This window comes from Trachypithecus francoisi, unplaced genomic scaffold, assembly GCF_009764315.1.
Source record: "Trachypithecus francoisi isolate TF-2019V2 unplaced genomic scaffold, Tfra_2.0 Lachesis_group0, whole genome shotgun sequence".
NCBI classification, from domain to species: Eukaryota; Metazoa; Chordata; class Mammalia; order Primates; family Cercopithecidae; genus Trachypithecus; species Trachypithecus francoisi.
Window position 1 is genome coordinate 44,171,903 of NW_022681453.1, and position 15,463 is coordinate 44,187,365.

Genomic DNA, 15,463 nt, shown 5'->3' on the forward strand with positions numbered 1-15,463 from the left:
ACAGACAAACACTGCATGATATCATTCATATGTGGAGTCTAAGAAAGTTGTTTTCATAGAAGCAGAGAGTAGAATAGTGGTTACCAGAGGCTGGGGAGGGTAGGGAGTTGAAGAGTACTGGGAGAGGTTGATCAATGTGTACAAAGTTACAGTGAGACCGGAATAATTAGTTCTGGTGTTCTATTACATAATAGGATGACTATAGCATAAACAATGTAGTTATATTTCAAGATATATTTCAAGATAGCTAGAAAAAAACTTTTTTGAGACAGGGTCTTGCTCTGTCGTCCAGGCTGGAATGCAGTGACACGATCCCAGCTCACTGCAGCCTCAAATTCCTGGCTCAAGAGGTCCACCTGCCTCAGTATCCCAAGTAGCTGGGACTAGAGGTATGTACCACTACACCTGGCTAATTTTTCACTTATCATAGAGATAAGGTATCACTGTGTTGTCCATGTTGAAGAGAAGATTTTGAATGTTATCACCACAAAGAAATGATAAATGATTAAAGTGATGAATATGGCCATTATTCTGATTTAATCACTCTACAATGTATGCTTGCATTGATTCCTCACACTCCACCACATAAACATGTACAATTATCTTGTGTCAGTTATAAATTTAAAAATTAACAAACAAAAGACACACTGTTTAGAGTGTGAAAGCTGAAACAAGAAAGCAGATAATTCCCTTGTTTGATCTCAGCTAGGAACCTGTGCGTCAGGTGATTCAAATATTTGCCTCTTCCTGCATGTCATAAATGATCACAAAAGCATTGCAAGTCTGATTTGGGGGTTACAAATAAATGTTAGCAAGTAGGAGAATTGGCAAACAAGGAATTCACAAACAGTAAAGATCTACTTTATATATTTATGATTTTCTATATTTTTCTTTATTTGACATTGTTACATATTTAAAACAAGAGAATCACATTAAAGCTTAGGCTCAGCAAGTCACCTTGACCACAGGTTCTATGTGGTTCTTTATTGCTTAAGAGTTTTACACTGTGGCTCTTCAGTCAGAAAGATTTGTGTAAATTCCAACTCCAAAACTTATCTGCTGCCTCACCTTGGGAAATTCTGTAACATTGCTAAATCTGCTTCTTCATCAAAAAAACAAAAAAAAGAAAAAAAAAAACCAACAGGGATCATATCAGTATTTTGTCCTGCTGATTAAATAAAATAATACACGGAAGATACTCAGTACACTGCCTGATAATAGTCCATAACAAATGTTAGTTATTATTACCATTTATTTACTTATGGTCTCTAACTGTCAAGCATGCATGTTTCTTTTCTTAATAGATGGTAGGTTTTTTGACAGCATGAAAAATATCAAGGATCTTGGTCCTCCCCTTGATTAATTCATTAATATAGTGTTGAGTTTCACACAACCTGCACTTTTGACCTTTTGTCTAGAATAATTCTTTGTTATGGGAACTCAAATGTGCATTGTAAAAATAGAAGCCGGTAATACTCTCTTTCTTCCAAGTTGCAAAACCCTAAAATACCTTTAGCGATTGGCAATTGCCTCTGGGGATGAGGTGTACAACAGCCTTTGGCCGACAACTGTTGATATATTGGTATACATGTAGTTAGTTTTTTTCTCTTTTTCTTTTCTTTCCCTTACTTTTCTTTTCTTTCCTTTTTTTTTTTTTTTTTTTTTTTGAGGCAGGGTCTTGTTCTGCAACCCAGGCTGGAGCGTAGTGGCACAATCTTGGCTTACTGAAGTCTCTTCAAACCCCTGTGCATTGCATAGGGGATCCTCCCACCTTAGCCTCCCAAGTAGCTGGGACTACAGATGCACACTACCATTCCTGACTAATTTCTAAATTTTTTTTGTAGAGACGAGGTGTCACTATGTTGCCCAGGCTTATCTCGAATTCCTGGGTTCAACAGACTCTCCTTTCTCAGCCTCTCAAAGTGCTGAGATTATAGGCATGAGCCACTGCATTAGTCAGTTAGTGTTTAATAAATATTTGTTAAATCAGTCTAAGAAAACTGGATTAGAGACCTATCATTGTTAGAATATTTCACATTCCTCGTGAGATATGTTCACTGGTGGATACTACTTCTTTTCTAGAGATAAAAAAGGAAAATACTTACGAATGTTGGAAAAGCTGTTTTCTGGTTTAAGCAGAATCGTTTTAGTAATGAGAATACAGTATATTAAAAACATTAAATGCATACCACATAAATACTAGCCCTTTTAAATAATTCTCTCAAATAATTCCCCCAAGAGAAATAAATTACTATGATTTTCAGAAAACTAGGGCTTAGGCTATTAAATAAGTTGCATAAGGTCACAAAGGTAATGTGTTTTCAAGTGAAAAAGTGTGGATATCCATTTTTCCCAGCATCATTTATTGAAGAGACTGTCATTTTCCCAATGTCTATTATTGGCTTCTTTGTCAAAAATCAGTATGATGTAGATGCATGAATTAATTTCTGGGATATCTATTCTGTTTCCGTGTTCTATGTACCTGTTTTTATGCCAGTACAATGCTGTTTTGGTTACTATTGCAGCATATTTTACAGTTAGCAAGTGTGATGCTTTCAGTTTTGTTCTTTTTGCTTAGGATTACTTTGTCTCTTCAGTGTCCTTGTGGTTCCATGCAAATTTTAGGAATTTTTTCTTTTTCGTGAAGAATGACATTGATATTTTGAAAGAGATTGCATTAAAGCTGTAGATAGCTTTGAGAAATATGGCCATTTTAGCAATATTAATTCTTCCAATCCATAAACACTGGATATCTTTTCATGTATTTGTGTCGTCTTCAATTTCTTTCATCAAAGTTTTGTAGTTTTCATTATAGAGATCTTCATCTTCTTCGTTAACTTTACTCGTAGGTATCTTATTTTTTGTCACTACTGCAAATGGAATTACTTTCTTGATTCCTTTTTCAGATAGTTCGCTATAAATGTATAGAAATGCTACTGATTTTTTATGTTTATTTTACACTCTCATCATTATAAAAAATCAACTCTAAATGGATTAAAGATTTAAATGTAAAATTGAAAATGATACAGCTACTAGAAAAAATAGGGGAAATACTTTCGTATCTTTGGGTGGGCAAAAATTTTTAAAATAAGGCTTTATAAGCATAGACAATACAAGCAAAATTAAACAAATAGGAGTACATCAAACTAAAAAGCCTTTGCACAGCAAATTAAATAACAGAGTGAAAAAATAACCTTCAGAATGGGGGAAAGTATTTGAAACCTCTATATCTGATAAGGGATTAACTTCAAGAATACATAGAAACTTCACACAAAAAAACCAAATAATCCAATTAAAAATGAGCAAAAGACCTTACTAGTTACTTCTCAAAAGTAGATATTTAAATTTTTAACAGGCACATGAAAAAAATGCTCAACATCATTAATCATCAGAAAAATGCAAACCAAAACCACAATGAGATACAACCTCTCTCCAGTTATAATGCCTAGAATCAAAACAAGAGAATAAAAGAAGTGTTGGCAAGAATGTGAAGAAAAGGGAATACGTATACTCTGTTGGTGGGATTGTAAACTAGTATAGCCACTACAGAAAACAATACAGAGTTTCCTAAAAAAATTAAGAATAAAACTGCTATATGATCCAGCAATTTTACTACGGGGTATATATCCAAATGAAATGAAATTAGTATGTTGAACACATATATCTGCACTCCCAAGTTTACTGCAGCACTATTTACAACAGCCAAAATATGGATTAAACTCAAGTGTTCAACAACGAATGAATGAGAGAAGAAAATGTGGTATACACACACACGTGATTTGTGTATATATATACACACACACACAAATATACATGTGTGTATATATATACACACAAATATATGTATACAATATATACAATAGAATAGTATTCAGCCATAAAACAAAATGAAATCCTGTCATTTGCAACAATATGAATGGAAGTGGAGGACGTAATATTAAGTTAAATTATATTTCACTCAGACACAGAAACACAAATATCACATGATTTTACTTATATATGGGGAACCTAAAAACAACAAAAAAAGTTGATATATAGGGAGAGAGTAAAACAGTGGTTACCAGAGACTGAGGAGGGGTGGAGGAGGGGAAGATGGAAAAATTGGTCAATGGATATAACTGCAATTAAATAGGAGAAATAACTTCTGGTGTTCTATTGCATACTAGGGTGACAATGGTTAACATTAAGACATGACTTATTACAAAATAGCTAGAACAGAGGCTTTTGAATGTCCTCACTGTAGAGATATGATACACATATGAAGGGATGATCATGCTAAATACACCCTGAGTTAATCATGTTATAATATATGTATCAAAACATTAAATTATAATCTACAAATATGTGTAATTACAATATGTCAATTAATTTAATTTTTAAAATTTATAAAAAAGAAATTCATATATGGGTATTCTGACTTTGAAACTCATGTGCATGTTTAATGCTTAAAGATCAGCATTAGTATTTAAAAACTGAGGAACTGTAAGGAGATACATTTTTGTTTTTGTTTATGTATTTGCCATACTGAAAATAAATTTTTTTTTTAAAAAAAGCTATTAGAAGAAATCTAATAACAGAGTTAAGGTCAAATGATCAACAGTGGAAGATAGTTACATCAATAATTCCTCTTCATTTCTGTCACTTTTGAATCATACTAAAACAGAGAAATAACTTCAAAGATGACCTGATCTGAAGAGACAGTATACAACCTTTCTCATCTTCTCCGTCCCTAGGTTCCTATTGAAGACACACATAAATCTATATGTATCATATATTATATGCAAGAAAAATAGTCTTATTATATAAGCTTGGTATTCCTGAAAGGAGACAAAGAATAGAACTGAGGTTACTTAAAATTTGTATGACTCCCATGGCCAATAAAATACTTGTTTGTACAACTGAGGAACCTGTATAATATAAAAATCAAAAATTAAAAGTTCATTTCCAGGTACGGTAAATATGAGCATCATGAAAGTTGCATGGTTGGCATTAGAGAGTTTATCAATACCAGGCTGAAATCCTTTTGCCTTTTTTTCCCCTCAGACTCACTTGGTTTGATGAATTGAAATCGGACAAGGCAGGTACAGTGAAGAGCTGAGTCCAGCATGTAGTAAATAATTAAAACATACTGGATATTTCTATTCGTCACTATGATAAAAAGGGTTTATATCAGTGTTGTATCAAAGTTGAATGTTAGGTATCATGTATTGCAGTAAGAAGCTAAAAATCTTAGAGCATGTTATGCATTTTATTCATTAATTTAAATTTTTGAAAATACGACAAGCTACTAAAACTGTTTAGATTCTCAATAGCAAAATTAAAGTGCAAAAAAGTTTTAAAACTAAAGTGATCTATCAGAGATAGCACAAACCTGATCTTTGCCATCCTTTGACGTTCATTAAAATACATTAGTATAACCAATATTTATTGGACTAAGTTTGAAGAACATTCAAGTCTCCTTTACATTTATCAACAATACAGTCATAATTTGCTCTCTCAGTGCCAAAACCATTTGTCAACTTGAAGCAATGTAGAGGGGAACATTCGATCAAACCTTAAACTCTTTTCTTAAAGAAAAGAATTATTAACCCAGAATTTCATATCCAGTCAAACTAAGCTTCACAAGTGAAGGAGAAATAAAAGTCTTTAGAGACAAGCAAATGCTGAGAGATTTTGTCATCACTTGGCCTGCCTTACAAGAGCTCTTGAAGGAAGCACTAAACATGGAAAGGGACAATTAGTATCAGCCACCACAAAAACATGCCAAATTGTAAAATCCTTCTATGCTATGAAGAAACTGCATCAATTAAGGGGCAAAATAACCAGCTAACATAATGACAGGATCAAATTCACACATAACAATATTAACCTTAAATGTTAATATCGATGAGAGGAGATGGATTTTGGAGGAAACTGGCAATGATATCAAAGCAATGATTGTATCCACTTACAACATCTTTATAAGAATTTTCCTTTAGAATGACTTTTGTGATTTTTTTCTGCCTTGATCCTGGGATAAAACTTATTTCCGAGATCTACTATGCAGAAGAACTTCTGGATTTTTAGCATTATTCCATTTTCCTAAACTGTCACAATAATCAGGGGAGGAGGGTAAAAATTATTGAAATTTCTGGCCCATAATATACAATCGGTAATATTTTGGCCAATGAGTGAATGGATGATTAAATAATCGAATTAAGTTGATATATATTGTAAATCTCATAGTTTGACTTTCATGTCAAGGGACTTTTTTGTGTTAATATCAATCCTATGTTTATATTTATAAAACATAAAATTGCAGCATTTTAAACTTATAATTGCTTGCCCTGGACTCTTAGATCCTTGTTACTTGAGGTGTGGTCCAGACATCAGCAGCAGTCACATCATTTGCAACATTTTGGGAGCGGTTAAAGTATAGATCCCAGTCCCATCCCTACCAACTGAATAAGAATTTGCAGTTAAAATAAACCCCCAAGTGTTCTGATACACGTTAAAGTTAAAGAAGCTTTGGAACACATGACACATTTTTATGTTGTTTTGAAATTATGAAATATAATAAACCTAACCTTGATAAAATGTCATGTTATATTTTCCACTTAAGCTGCATGGTTTATTTCTTGCCACAGATATTAATGACTAATTTGCTGTGCTAAATCACAGGAATTGGTAATCAAATGAGATCGGCTTTAAACCTATACTTTGATGAAACTGACATTTAAAAATATAGTAAAGTGTTTTTTAAAGCAATAATGCAGAACTATGAGGCATCATTTAGTTTTGTGTTATAGGCTTTTTTTTTTTTTTGCAGGAAAAGTATGATTTCTAAATTAAATGTATTGTAGAGATCTGCAAAGCTACCAGATGTATTGATTCTTATGTTTGTTGGTGTTTGCATATAACGTTGATATTATTCAGAGCACATCAGTGGGTTTAGAAAATTTAATCTTAATTTTATTGGCAATATCATATTATCTCTTGATACTAATTGACATTAAATTTAGAAAAATCACCGACTGCATTAGCAGTTGTGCATGAATATCTGAGTGTACTGTTATTTCAAATCTGGAAGTCATTGTAAGAAGATATTTTTTTTTTTTTTGAGATAGAGTCTCGCTCTGCCGCCCGGGCTGGAGTGCAGTGGCCGGATCTCAGCTCACTTCAGCTCACTGCAAGCTCCGCCTCCCGGGTTCACGCCATTCTCCTGCCTCAGCCTCCGGAGTAGCTGGGACTACAGGCGCCCGCCACCACGCCCGCCCGGCTAGTTTTTTGTATTTTTTAGTAGAGACGGGGTTTCACCGTGTTAGCCAGGATAGTCTCGATCTCCTGACCTTGTGATCCACCCGTCTCGGCCTCCCAAAGTGCTGGGATTACAGGCTTGAGCCACCGCGCCCGGCCAAGAAGATCTTTTTTTAGAATTTAAGTTATATATTGTGCTACATGACTGTAGCATTGAAGAGGAACTAATCTTTATCAATAATTTAATTACAATGAATTAAAGTACATATGTAATTACCTACATTGTATTAAAATTGGACATATTTATAAGGAATTCTAGGTGAAATATTAGTCTTAGCATCATTCAGACTAGACTCTGATTACACAAAATTTCCCAATTCATCTTTCTACTGCACCAAATTAACTCTAGACTACTAAACGTTTTATAGTTTGATGAAGCAAAAATTCTTCTGATAATTATATCCAAGGGGAATTTTACTACATTCTTATTTTTCCAAAAAAAGAACTAAGAAGTTCTTTTAACATAAACAAGTTCTTTCAAGAAATATTTATTGAGTCCCTATATGAAGAAAATAATTCAGATTATCAGGTGGGAAAAAATAAGTCACAAAACAACCATCTCTTTCCCATATAGCCCATAAGCAGAATATATATATCTGTTTTGGGCATGGGACCATCATTGAAGAGAAAGGCTAATCATTTCATCTTATTTTTTAATATATTTCAAATTCTCTATATGATTTTTAAATAAGTTGTAGGCCTTACTAAGCACTGATATTATGCCAGAATATTTGGCAAACATTCAATTTTATTATCTCATTGAATTTACTAAAAATTTGATGAATTGTATAGTATGTGTTGTTAATCCCATTTTGCACATCAGAAAACAAAGGCTCTGCAAGCTTTTGGCTATCTTGTTCAAGATCACAGAGATAGTAATCTGTGGATACAGAAAGTATAGCCATCCTTCAGAGTGTGTGTGTGTGTGTGTGTGTGTGTGTGTGTGTGTATAAAGTTAATTATAAACTTCTGATTCTGTTGAATAACAATGAATAAGCACCAAATAAGGAAACCTTTACAAACAGCATAAGGAAGCTCATTTTGAGGACACTGCCCTTGGACACAGTAGCACAGAACTACCATTAAAAGGGTGAAATAATTTACATTGAGTCCTAGTGCTTGTCAACAAGCACAAGTTTTTTATTATTGCCTCCATTGACAAAGAGGATGAGTTTTAGTACAGGCAATGCCAGTCTACTAGTACAAGCTGCTGTTCTGTGACAGCACAAAAATTAACTTATCCAAAAGGATAGAAAATGAGATGAAAGTTTGAGTCCGCTTATCATGTGTGCCAGGGTGTGACCACCATTGTTGCTTACCGTTCCCCTCGCTCACTGTAATTTTTTTTCCACTGGATGCCTCTGAGTATTATATTCCAACTTGATGGTATTTCTTGGAAAAATATTAGCACCCTGGCAGGCCAAAGTTAGAGAAATCTACCCGATAGCAGCCGATTAGTACCTGACACTCACCTTTTTTTTTCTTTTTTTCATTCCATACCCAATCTTTCAAGAGAGAAATGCAAGGCAGGCAAACTGGTGAGTCCCCTGAAGGCCCTTAAAGTGACTAATGTACACTTTGTTTTGCAATCACATGGGGCCTGTGAAAGCAAAGTGACTATTTTTATCTAATTGGGTTAGAGTTGGACTCCCCACAGACCCAAAAGTATAGGAATCTAGATCATCATTTAGGAGGTAGCTTCAATTGAAATGCTAGTGGCTTGAACAGGAGTCCTTTTGGTAACAAAGGAATGAAAGGCTCCCATCTGAGCTTTGCATGGAAGACTCCCTCTTACACTTTTTACTGTTGTTTTTAACTAATTCAATGACTACGGATTTTTCTCTTTGTATTAAAGTTACACTTGGTCTAAAGTTTTATATTTGTGAGTAGTTTTTATAATTTTGCACAGCTTAATATGTTATGTATTTAGTCTCAATTATCACTCTCCACCTCCTACTTGTAATGCATTTGTAACTGGTAGGAACTAGCTCATTTAAACCATATTAATCACACACTGTATGAATTGATATTTGTTAGCATGGATTATACTGATGGCTACTTCAAATTTACACTTCACCTCCCCTCGCTTTTTGCCAGCTACCATAAACCCAGCTGTATTTTATTCTCACAAGAGAAAAGAAAGAAAAAATAAAGAAAAAATCTGGGTCCAGAGCTAAGTGTCAAAGATAATAGAAACAAAGTGCTGAGATCTTTCCTGGTGGAATAATGGACACTTTTCTTAAACAGACTCTTTATAAATTGACATGTTTATTTAGTTTCTGAGCACTAATGAAATGATCAAAACAGTACTGCGATTTATAAAGTATAATACTTGGATATACCAAGCCTTTTATTCTCTCAAGTCCCCTTGCAGAAATGAGAAACCTAAAGGCTAGGTCAGTCACCATTCAACAGTGCATCAGAGCTGGCTTGTATATTACTGGTGTCTCATCCCAATTTCTTATTAATGATATCACCTTGTTGACTGGAAAAAAAAAAAAAAAAGCCATGGTAAGAGTCATTTGCTTTATGGGAATAAGTAAATGCTACAAATTAGGGCTCCCTTTCGAAATCACCTCTCCTCCTGGAGAGGAGCAATAATGCTTCTCATTGTTGAGCATTTACCAGTGCACCATTGCCTATGACCATATCATGCTTGCTGTCTTGTATCATCAACACCAGTTCTTCCTTAACAAATGCAGGCCATTATGCACAAGCCTAACCAAACATACACTCAGAATGACTGCAAATTCATTGGAAAACATCCAACACAAAGCTCACACTTGGTAATTTCTGACTTTCTTGGGCACAAATTAGGATCTTAGGCAATATTTGCTGAGTGAATAAATTGTCACATATAATAAAATAAAGGCCTATTTATTTGCATATTTACAACCATCTTCAGAAACAGATACATTTCATGTAAACTAACTCCGTCGGTAACCATAGCATGCTAGTTTATAATCATTGATGGAAAATTTCACAGGATAAAAGAAAAAGTTATTGAAAAAGTAGTATTGAAGTCAAAATCAAACTGAACTACTTGCTAAATTTGGGACATTAGAACAGTTTTTCATATTTTATACATTTTATTTTCTCATCTGAAAATGTAGACAATAATATCTACCATGGGTTTATTATGAGGATTCAAGTAATATTTAGCACATCATAATCTGTATTCAAAAATTACAATAGATACTGCTGATATATAACAATAATATTTGTTACTTTTACATTTATTATCTTAAATATAGTCTGCTGAGGGTAACTGATGTTTCTAAATATCATGTGATTGGAATAAAAAATAACATACAGTCTTCCAGATATGAAGTCACTGGTAATTCCTTGAACAACACTGAGTATAAATCTCAATGAGTGGGATCTTTCATTGAGTCACAGAACTCAAATAGGTATGGCCTAAGCATTTACTTTACAAAATAGTAAGGTGTTCTTTTAAGTCTAGCTGAAGTTTGCTATTAAATGTACCTAAATAAGATATTTAAATTAATTAATGATTTTTTTTTTTTTCTTGAGAGAAGTCTCAGTCTTATCCCCAGGTTTGAGTGTAATGGCTTGATCTCGGCTCACTGTAACCTCCGCCTCCCAGGTTCATATGATTCGCCTGCCTCTGCCTCCCAAATAGCTTGGATTACATCACCTGCCACCACTACCGGATAATTTTTGTATATTTTAGTAGAGACAGGGTTTCACCATGTTGGCCAGGCTGGGGTCTCGAACTCCTGGCCTCAGGTAATCCGCCCGCCTCGACCTCCCAAAGTGCAGGGATTACAGGTGTGAGCGACTGCGCCCGGCCATTAATGATAAATTTTTAAGAGCAGAGAAAAGCAATTGCCTAAATATCAAAAAACTAAAAACAGGCATCTTTTGGCTTTTGTTGTTACCCTCAAGAAAATAGGTAATAACACAATAATTTTACTCTAAAACAATGATTCTCAAACATTAGAGTGCAGAAAAAGCACCAGAGAAGCCTGTGGGGAAAAAATGAAGATTATTCACATTCCTTCTACTGCCTTCCTATCCAGGGAGGAAGAATAGAGAGGGAAGAAGGGAAGGAGAAGAGAGAGGAAGGAAAGGGAGAGAGGAAAGAATGAGTGAGAGGAAAGGCGAGAGGGAGATAAAAAGGGATGGAGGAAGAAAGGAAATAGGAGAATATTTTCCAAAGAGATTAATGTTTACATCAGTCTGCTATTTTTTTTTTTTTTGAGTCTTGGGATTTGAAAAATACATTGGGATTTAAATTGATGTCATTCAGGTAGATTAATCTCTTAAGGTATATCAGCTTATTTGAAATGGTATCATAAGTTAAAATGAAATTAAGTCAAATATGATTTTCCACAGCTACGTTCCAGGCCACATAATGAATTAAGAATAGCACCAGCTTTAATCAAATGCAGGTGATATAACTGTACAACAGAAAGCCTTCAGAAGGGATGTAGGTTGGTGAAGCTATGCTGCAGAGTCACCAATGATACAACATTGCACTTGATACAGTACTGCACCACAGGGTACTGTGTAAAATTGTTATGCTCTTCGTAACTCATATCCCCTTATTAATGTAACACAGTGTTAAAAAAAACAAAACCATTGGTATCCTGGAAGTCAGAAGGACTCCACTCCTTGCAGAAATCTGTCACTAGCATGACTTTAGGTAACAATGGGGTAATTAGAATTTCCTAATAGTTATTTTGACTTATAAATGTCTTTCTTGATCTTTTTGTTCTTACTATTAGTTTTTACAAACCAAGTTATCCGCATTAAAGGTCAATTTCTAGGTCCTTCTGCTAAATTGTAAGCAAATGTTTTTGCTTTTTAAACGTAGTAATTTATCAAGAATAGCAGCTAAACACCATGTACCAGGAATGGATACATACCTGCTTTGAAAGTGCACAAATTTACACATATTTGCCTCAAAGTTTTAAATCCTTGATTTTTTATGAGAGTAAAATTTTAGGCTTCAATGGTGATCAGATTTAAAAGCATTGCCCTGAATTTTGTCTTAACTCTAGAATCAAAAAATTGTTCTTTCTTTAAAAGACAACACAGTCATGTGTCACATAACAGTATTCTGGTCAATGATGGACCACATTTACAACAGCGGTTTCATAAGATTATAATGGAGCTAAAACAATTCCTGTCACTTAGTGACGTTGTAGGTGTCATAGCACAAAACATTACTCACATCTTTGTGGTGATGCTGGCATGAACAAACCCACTGCACTGACAGTCCTATAGAAGTCTAGCACATGGAAATAGTACATACTACTAGAGAATGATTATAAACACCTGTGTTACTGGTTCATCTATTTACCATACTCCATTTTTTATCATTATTTTGGAGTATATTCCTTCTACTTATATAAAAAAGTTAACTGTAAAACAAGCTTAGACTGGCCCTTCAAGAGGTCTTCCAGAAGAAAGTATTGTCATCACAGTGGATGATAGCTCCATGTATGTTATTGCCCCGGAAGACCTTCCAGTGGTGCAAAATGTGGAGGTGGAAGACAGTGATACTGATGATTCTGACCTTATGTGGGCCTCAGCTAATGTGTGTGCTTGTGTCTTAGCTTTTAATAAAAAAGTTTAAAAAGAAAAGGAGAAAAATGCTTATAGAATAAGGATATAAAGAAAGAAAACATTTTTGTACAGCTGTACAATATGTTTATGTTTTAAGCTCAGTGTTATTATAAGAGTAAAAAAGTTAAAAAACTTATAATGTAAAAATGTTATAGTGAGCAAAGGTTAGTTTATTATTACAGAGAATTTTTTTTTTTTTTTTTTTTGAGACAAAGTCTCGCTCTGTCGCCCAGGCTAGAGGGCAGTGGCACAATCTTGCCTCACTGCAACCTCTGCCTCCTGGGTTCAAATGATTCTCCTGTCTCAGCCTCTTGAGTAGCTGGGATTACAGGAGCATGCTGCCATGCCAGGCTAATTTTTGTATTTTATTAGAAATGAAGTTTCACCGTGTTGCTCAGGCTGGTCTCAAACTCCTGACCTCAGACAATCCGCCCACCTCGGCCTCCCAAAGTACTAGGATTACAGGCGTGAGCCACCGCACCCAACCAATATTTTTTATAAATGTAATGTAGCCTAAGTGTACAGTCTAAAGTAGTGTACAGTAATGTCCTGGGCCCTCACATTCACTTACCACTCATTCACTGACTCACCCAGAGTGACTTCCAGTCCTACAAGTTCTATTAAATGGTAAGTACCCTATACGGTGCACCATTTTTAATCTTTTATACTGTATTTTAGTGTACTTTTTATGTTTAGATATGTTTAGATACATAATGTAGTCCTCATGTTCTAATTACCTACAGTATTTAATACAGTAACCTGCTCTACAGGTTTATGGCATAGGAGCAATAGGCTATACCATCTAGTCTAGGTGTATAGCAGACTATACCATCTAGGTTTGTGTAAGTACACTCTATAACGTTTGTACAATGGTGAAATAAGCTAAGGATCCATTTCCCAGAATGCATCCCCAACATTAAGTGATGCAAAACTATATTTTAAAAATAATATAATAGTGGATCCCAAATCTCATTAGTGAATCATCTTCTAGTGTATTAAAATGTAAATATACTTCATGACTAGAGATGAATATAATTGATATTACAGAAACAAACTTAACGGAGTCATGTGTCAGTCAGAATTCAGACGGGATACAGAAACTATTCTGAGCATTTTAAGCAGATAATTCAATACATGGATTTGATGACACAAGCAACATAAAAGCTTACAAAGTCAAAAAGAGAACAAGGAAGCAACACAGAAGTTAGCAACAGCAGACTCAGCTACCATCCCTAGGGCTGGAGAGATAGAAGAAAAGGATTGTATCAGACCCCAGAGAGCTGTTCAGCTGCTGCTTGATGGGAGCTGCAACCACCCAGGGTGCAGATGTTGCCCATAAATATGCCCAAGGCACAGCAAAATGGGAAAGAAGGACCCTAACTTCTCCCTTCTGCTTTTCAAAAGTGTGGGGAATGCGTCTGAGAATTAAATAGTCAAAAAATGGCACAAATAGCATCTCTACATATGTGTTGTTCCTTAAAGCTGTCCTCCTGCAAGATTTCACATACACTCAAATGTTGATTCCATTGCACAGTATATTTTTATATCTTCACTTTTAGAGTTTTTGCTACCCGCAAAAGAAAATCTGTCTTTCCTAGAGTCCATGAATAGTATAAGTTCATTTATGTCCTGGCTCACTGTTATAATTACTGCACATGTTAACATGACTGGAATTTGTCTGTGCTATAAAATGTGAATCACCAGATGTTGATTGCCAGAAGATGAGATCTGTCTGTGCTAGAAAGTTTCAAGAGCTTTCCCATTAGGGAAATGAAGGATGATGTACTTTGACTGTATTTGCTCAAATTTTGTGATAGGCAAATGAAAACGTGTAACACTGTTAGTTTTAAACTACTGATCTTTAATGGTTCTTGAATCAGGACTTTAAGGCCAGTTAATGGTGGCATAGGGAGAAGGCTAAGATTTGTTGAGTACCTACTATGTACTGGACACTATATAGATAGTTTGCAGGCATTGTCTTATGATTATCTTACAATATTACAAGATAGGTATTATTTTTAGTTTAGTTTTTTTATTTTTTTATTTTTTTAATTTTGACAAAGTCTCACTTTGTCACCAAACTGGAGTGCAGTGGACGAATCACAGCCCACTGCAGTCTCAACCTCGACTTCCTGGGCTAAAGGCATCCTCCCACCTCAGCCCCCCAGTTAGCTGGGACTACAGGCATGTGCCACCAGTCCTGGCTAATTTTTATATTTTCGGAAGAGACAGGGTTTCACCATGTTGCCCAGGCCGGTCTGGAACTCTTGCACTCAAGGGAAACACTCACCTCCTCCTTCCAAAATGCTGGGATTACAAGCATGAACCACTGTGCCCACTGTGCCCAGCCAGGTATTATTTAATATCAATTCTCTCTTCCTTACAGATATATAAATATATATATATTTGAATATTTTGGACCGAACTCATTTGTGGCTTTAATTTATATGATCTAACATTATTGGTCTTACTTTTTCTACTTATCTTCAGTTGCATTTATTTGTGTATTTTTGTGAGCAACTTTTAAACTTTGGGGGAATGAAACAGGTTCTAAATAAAGAAATGTCACTCC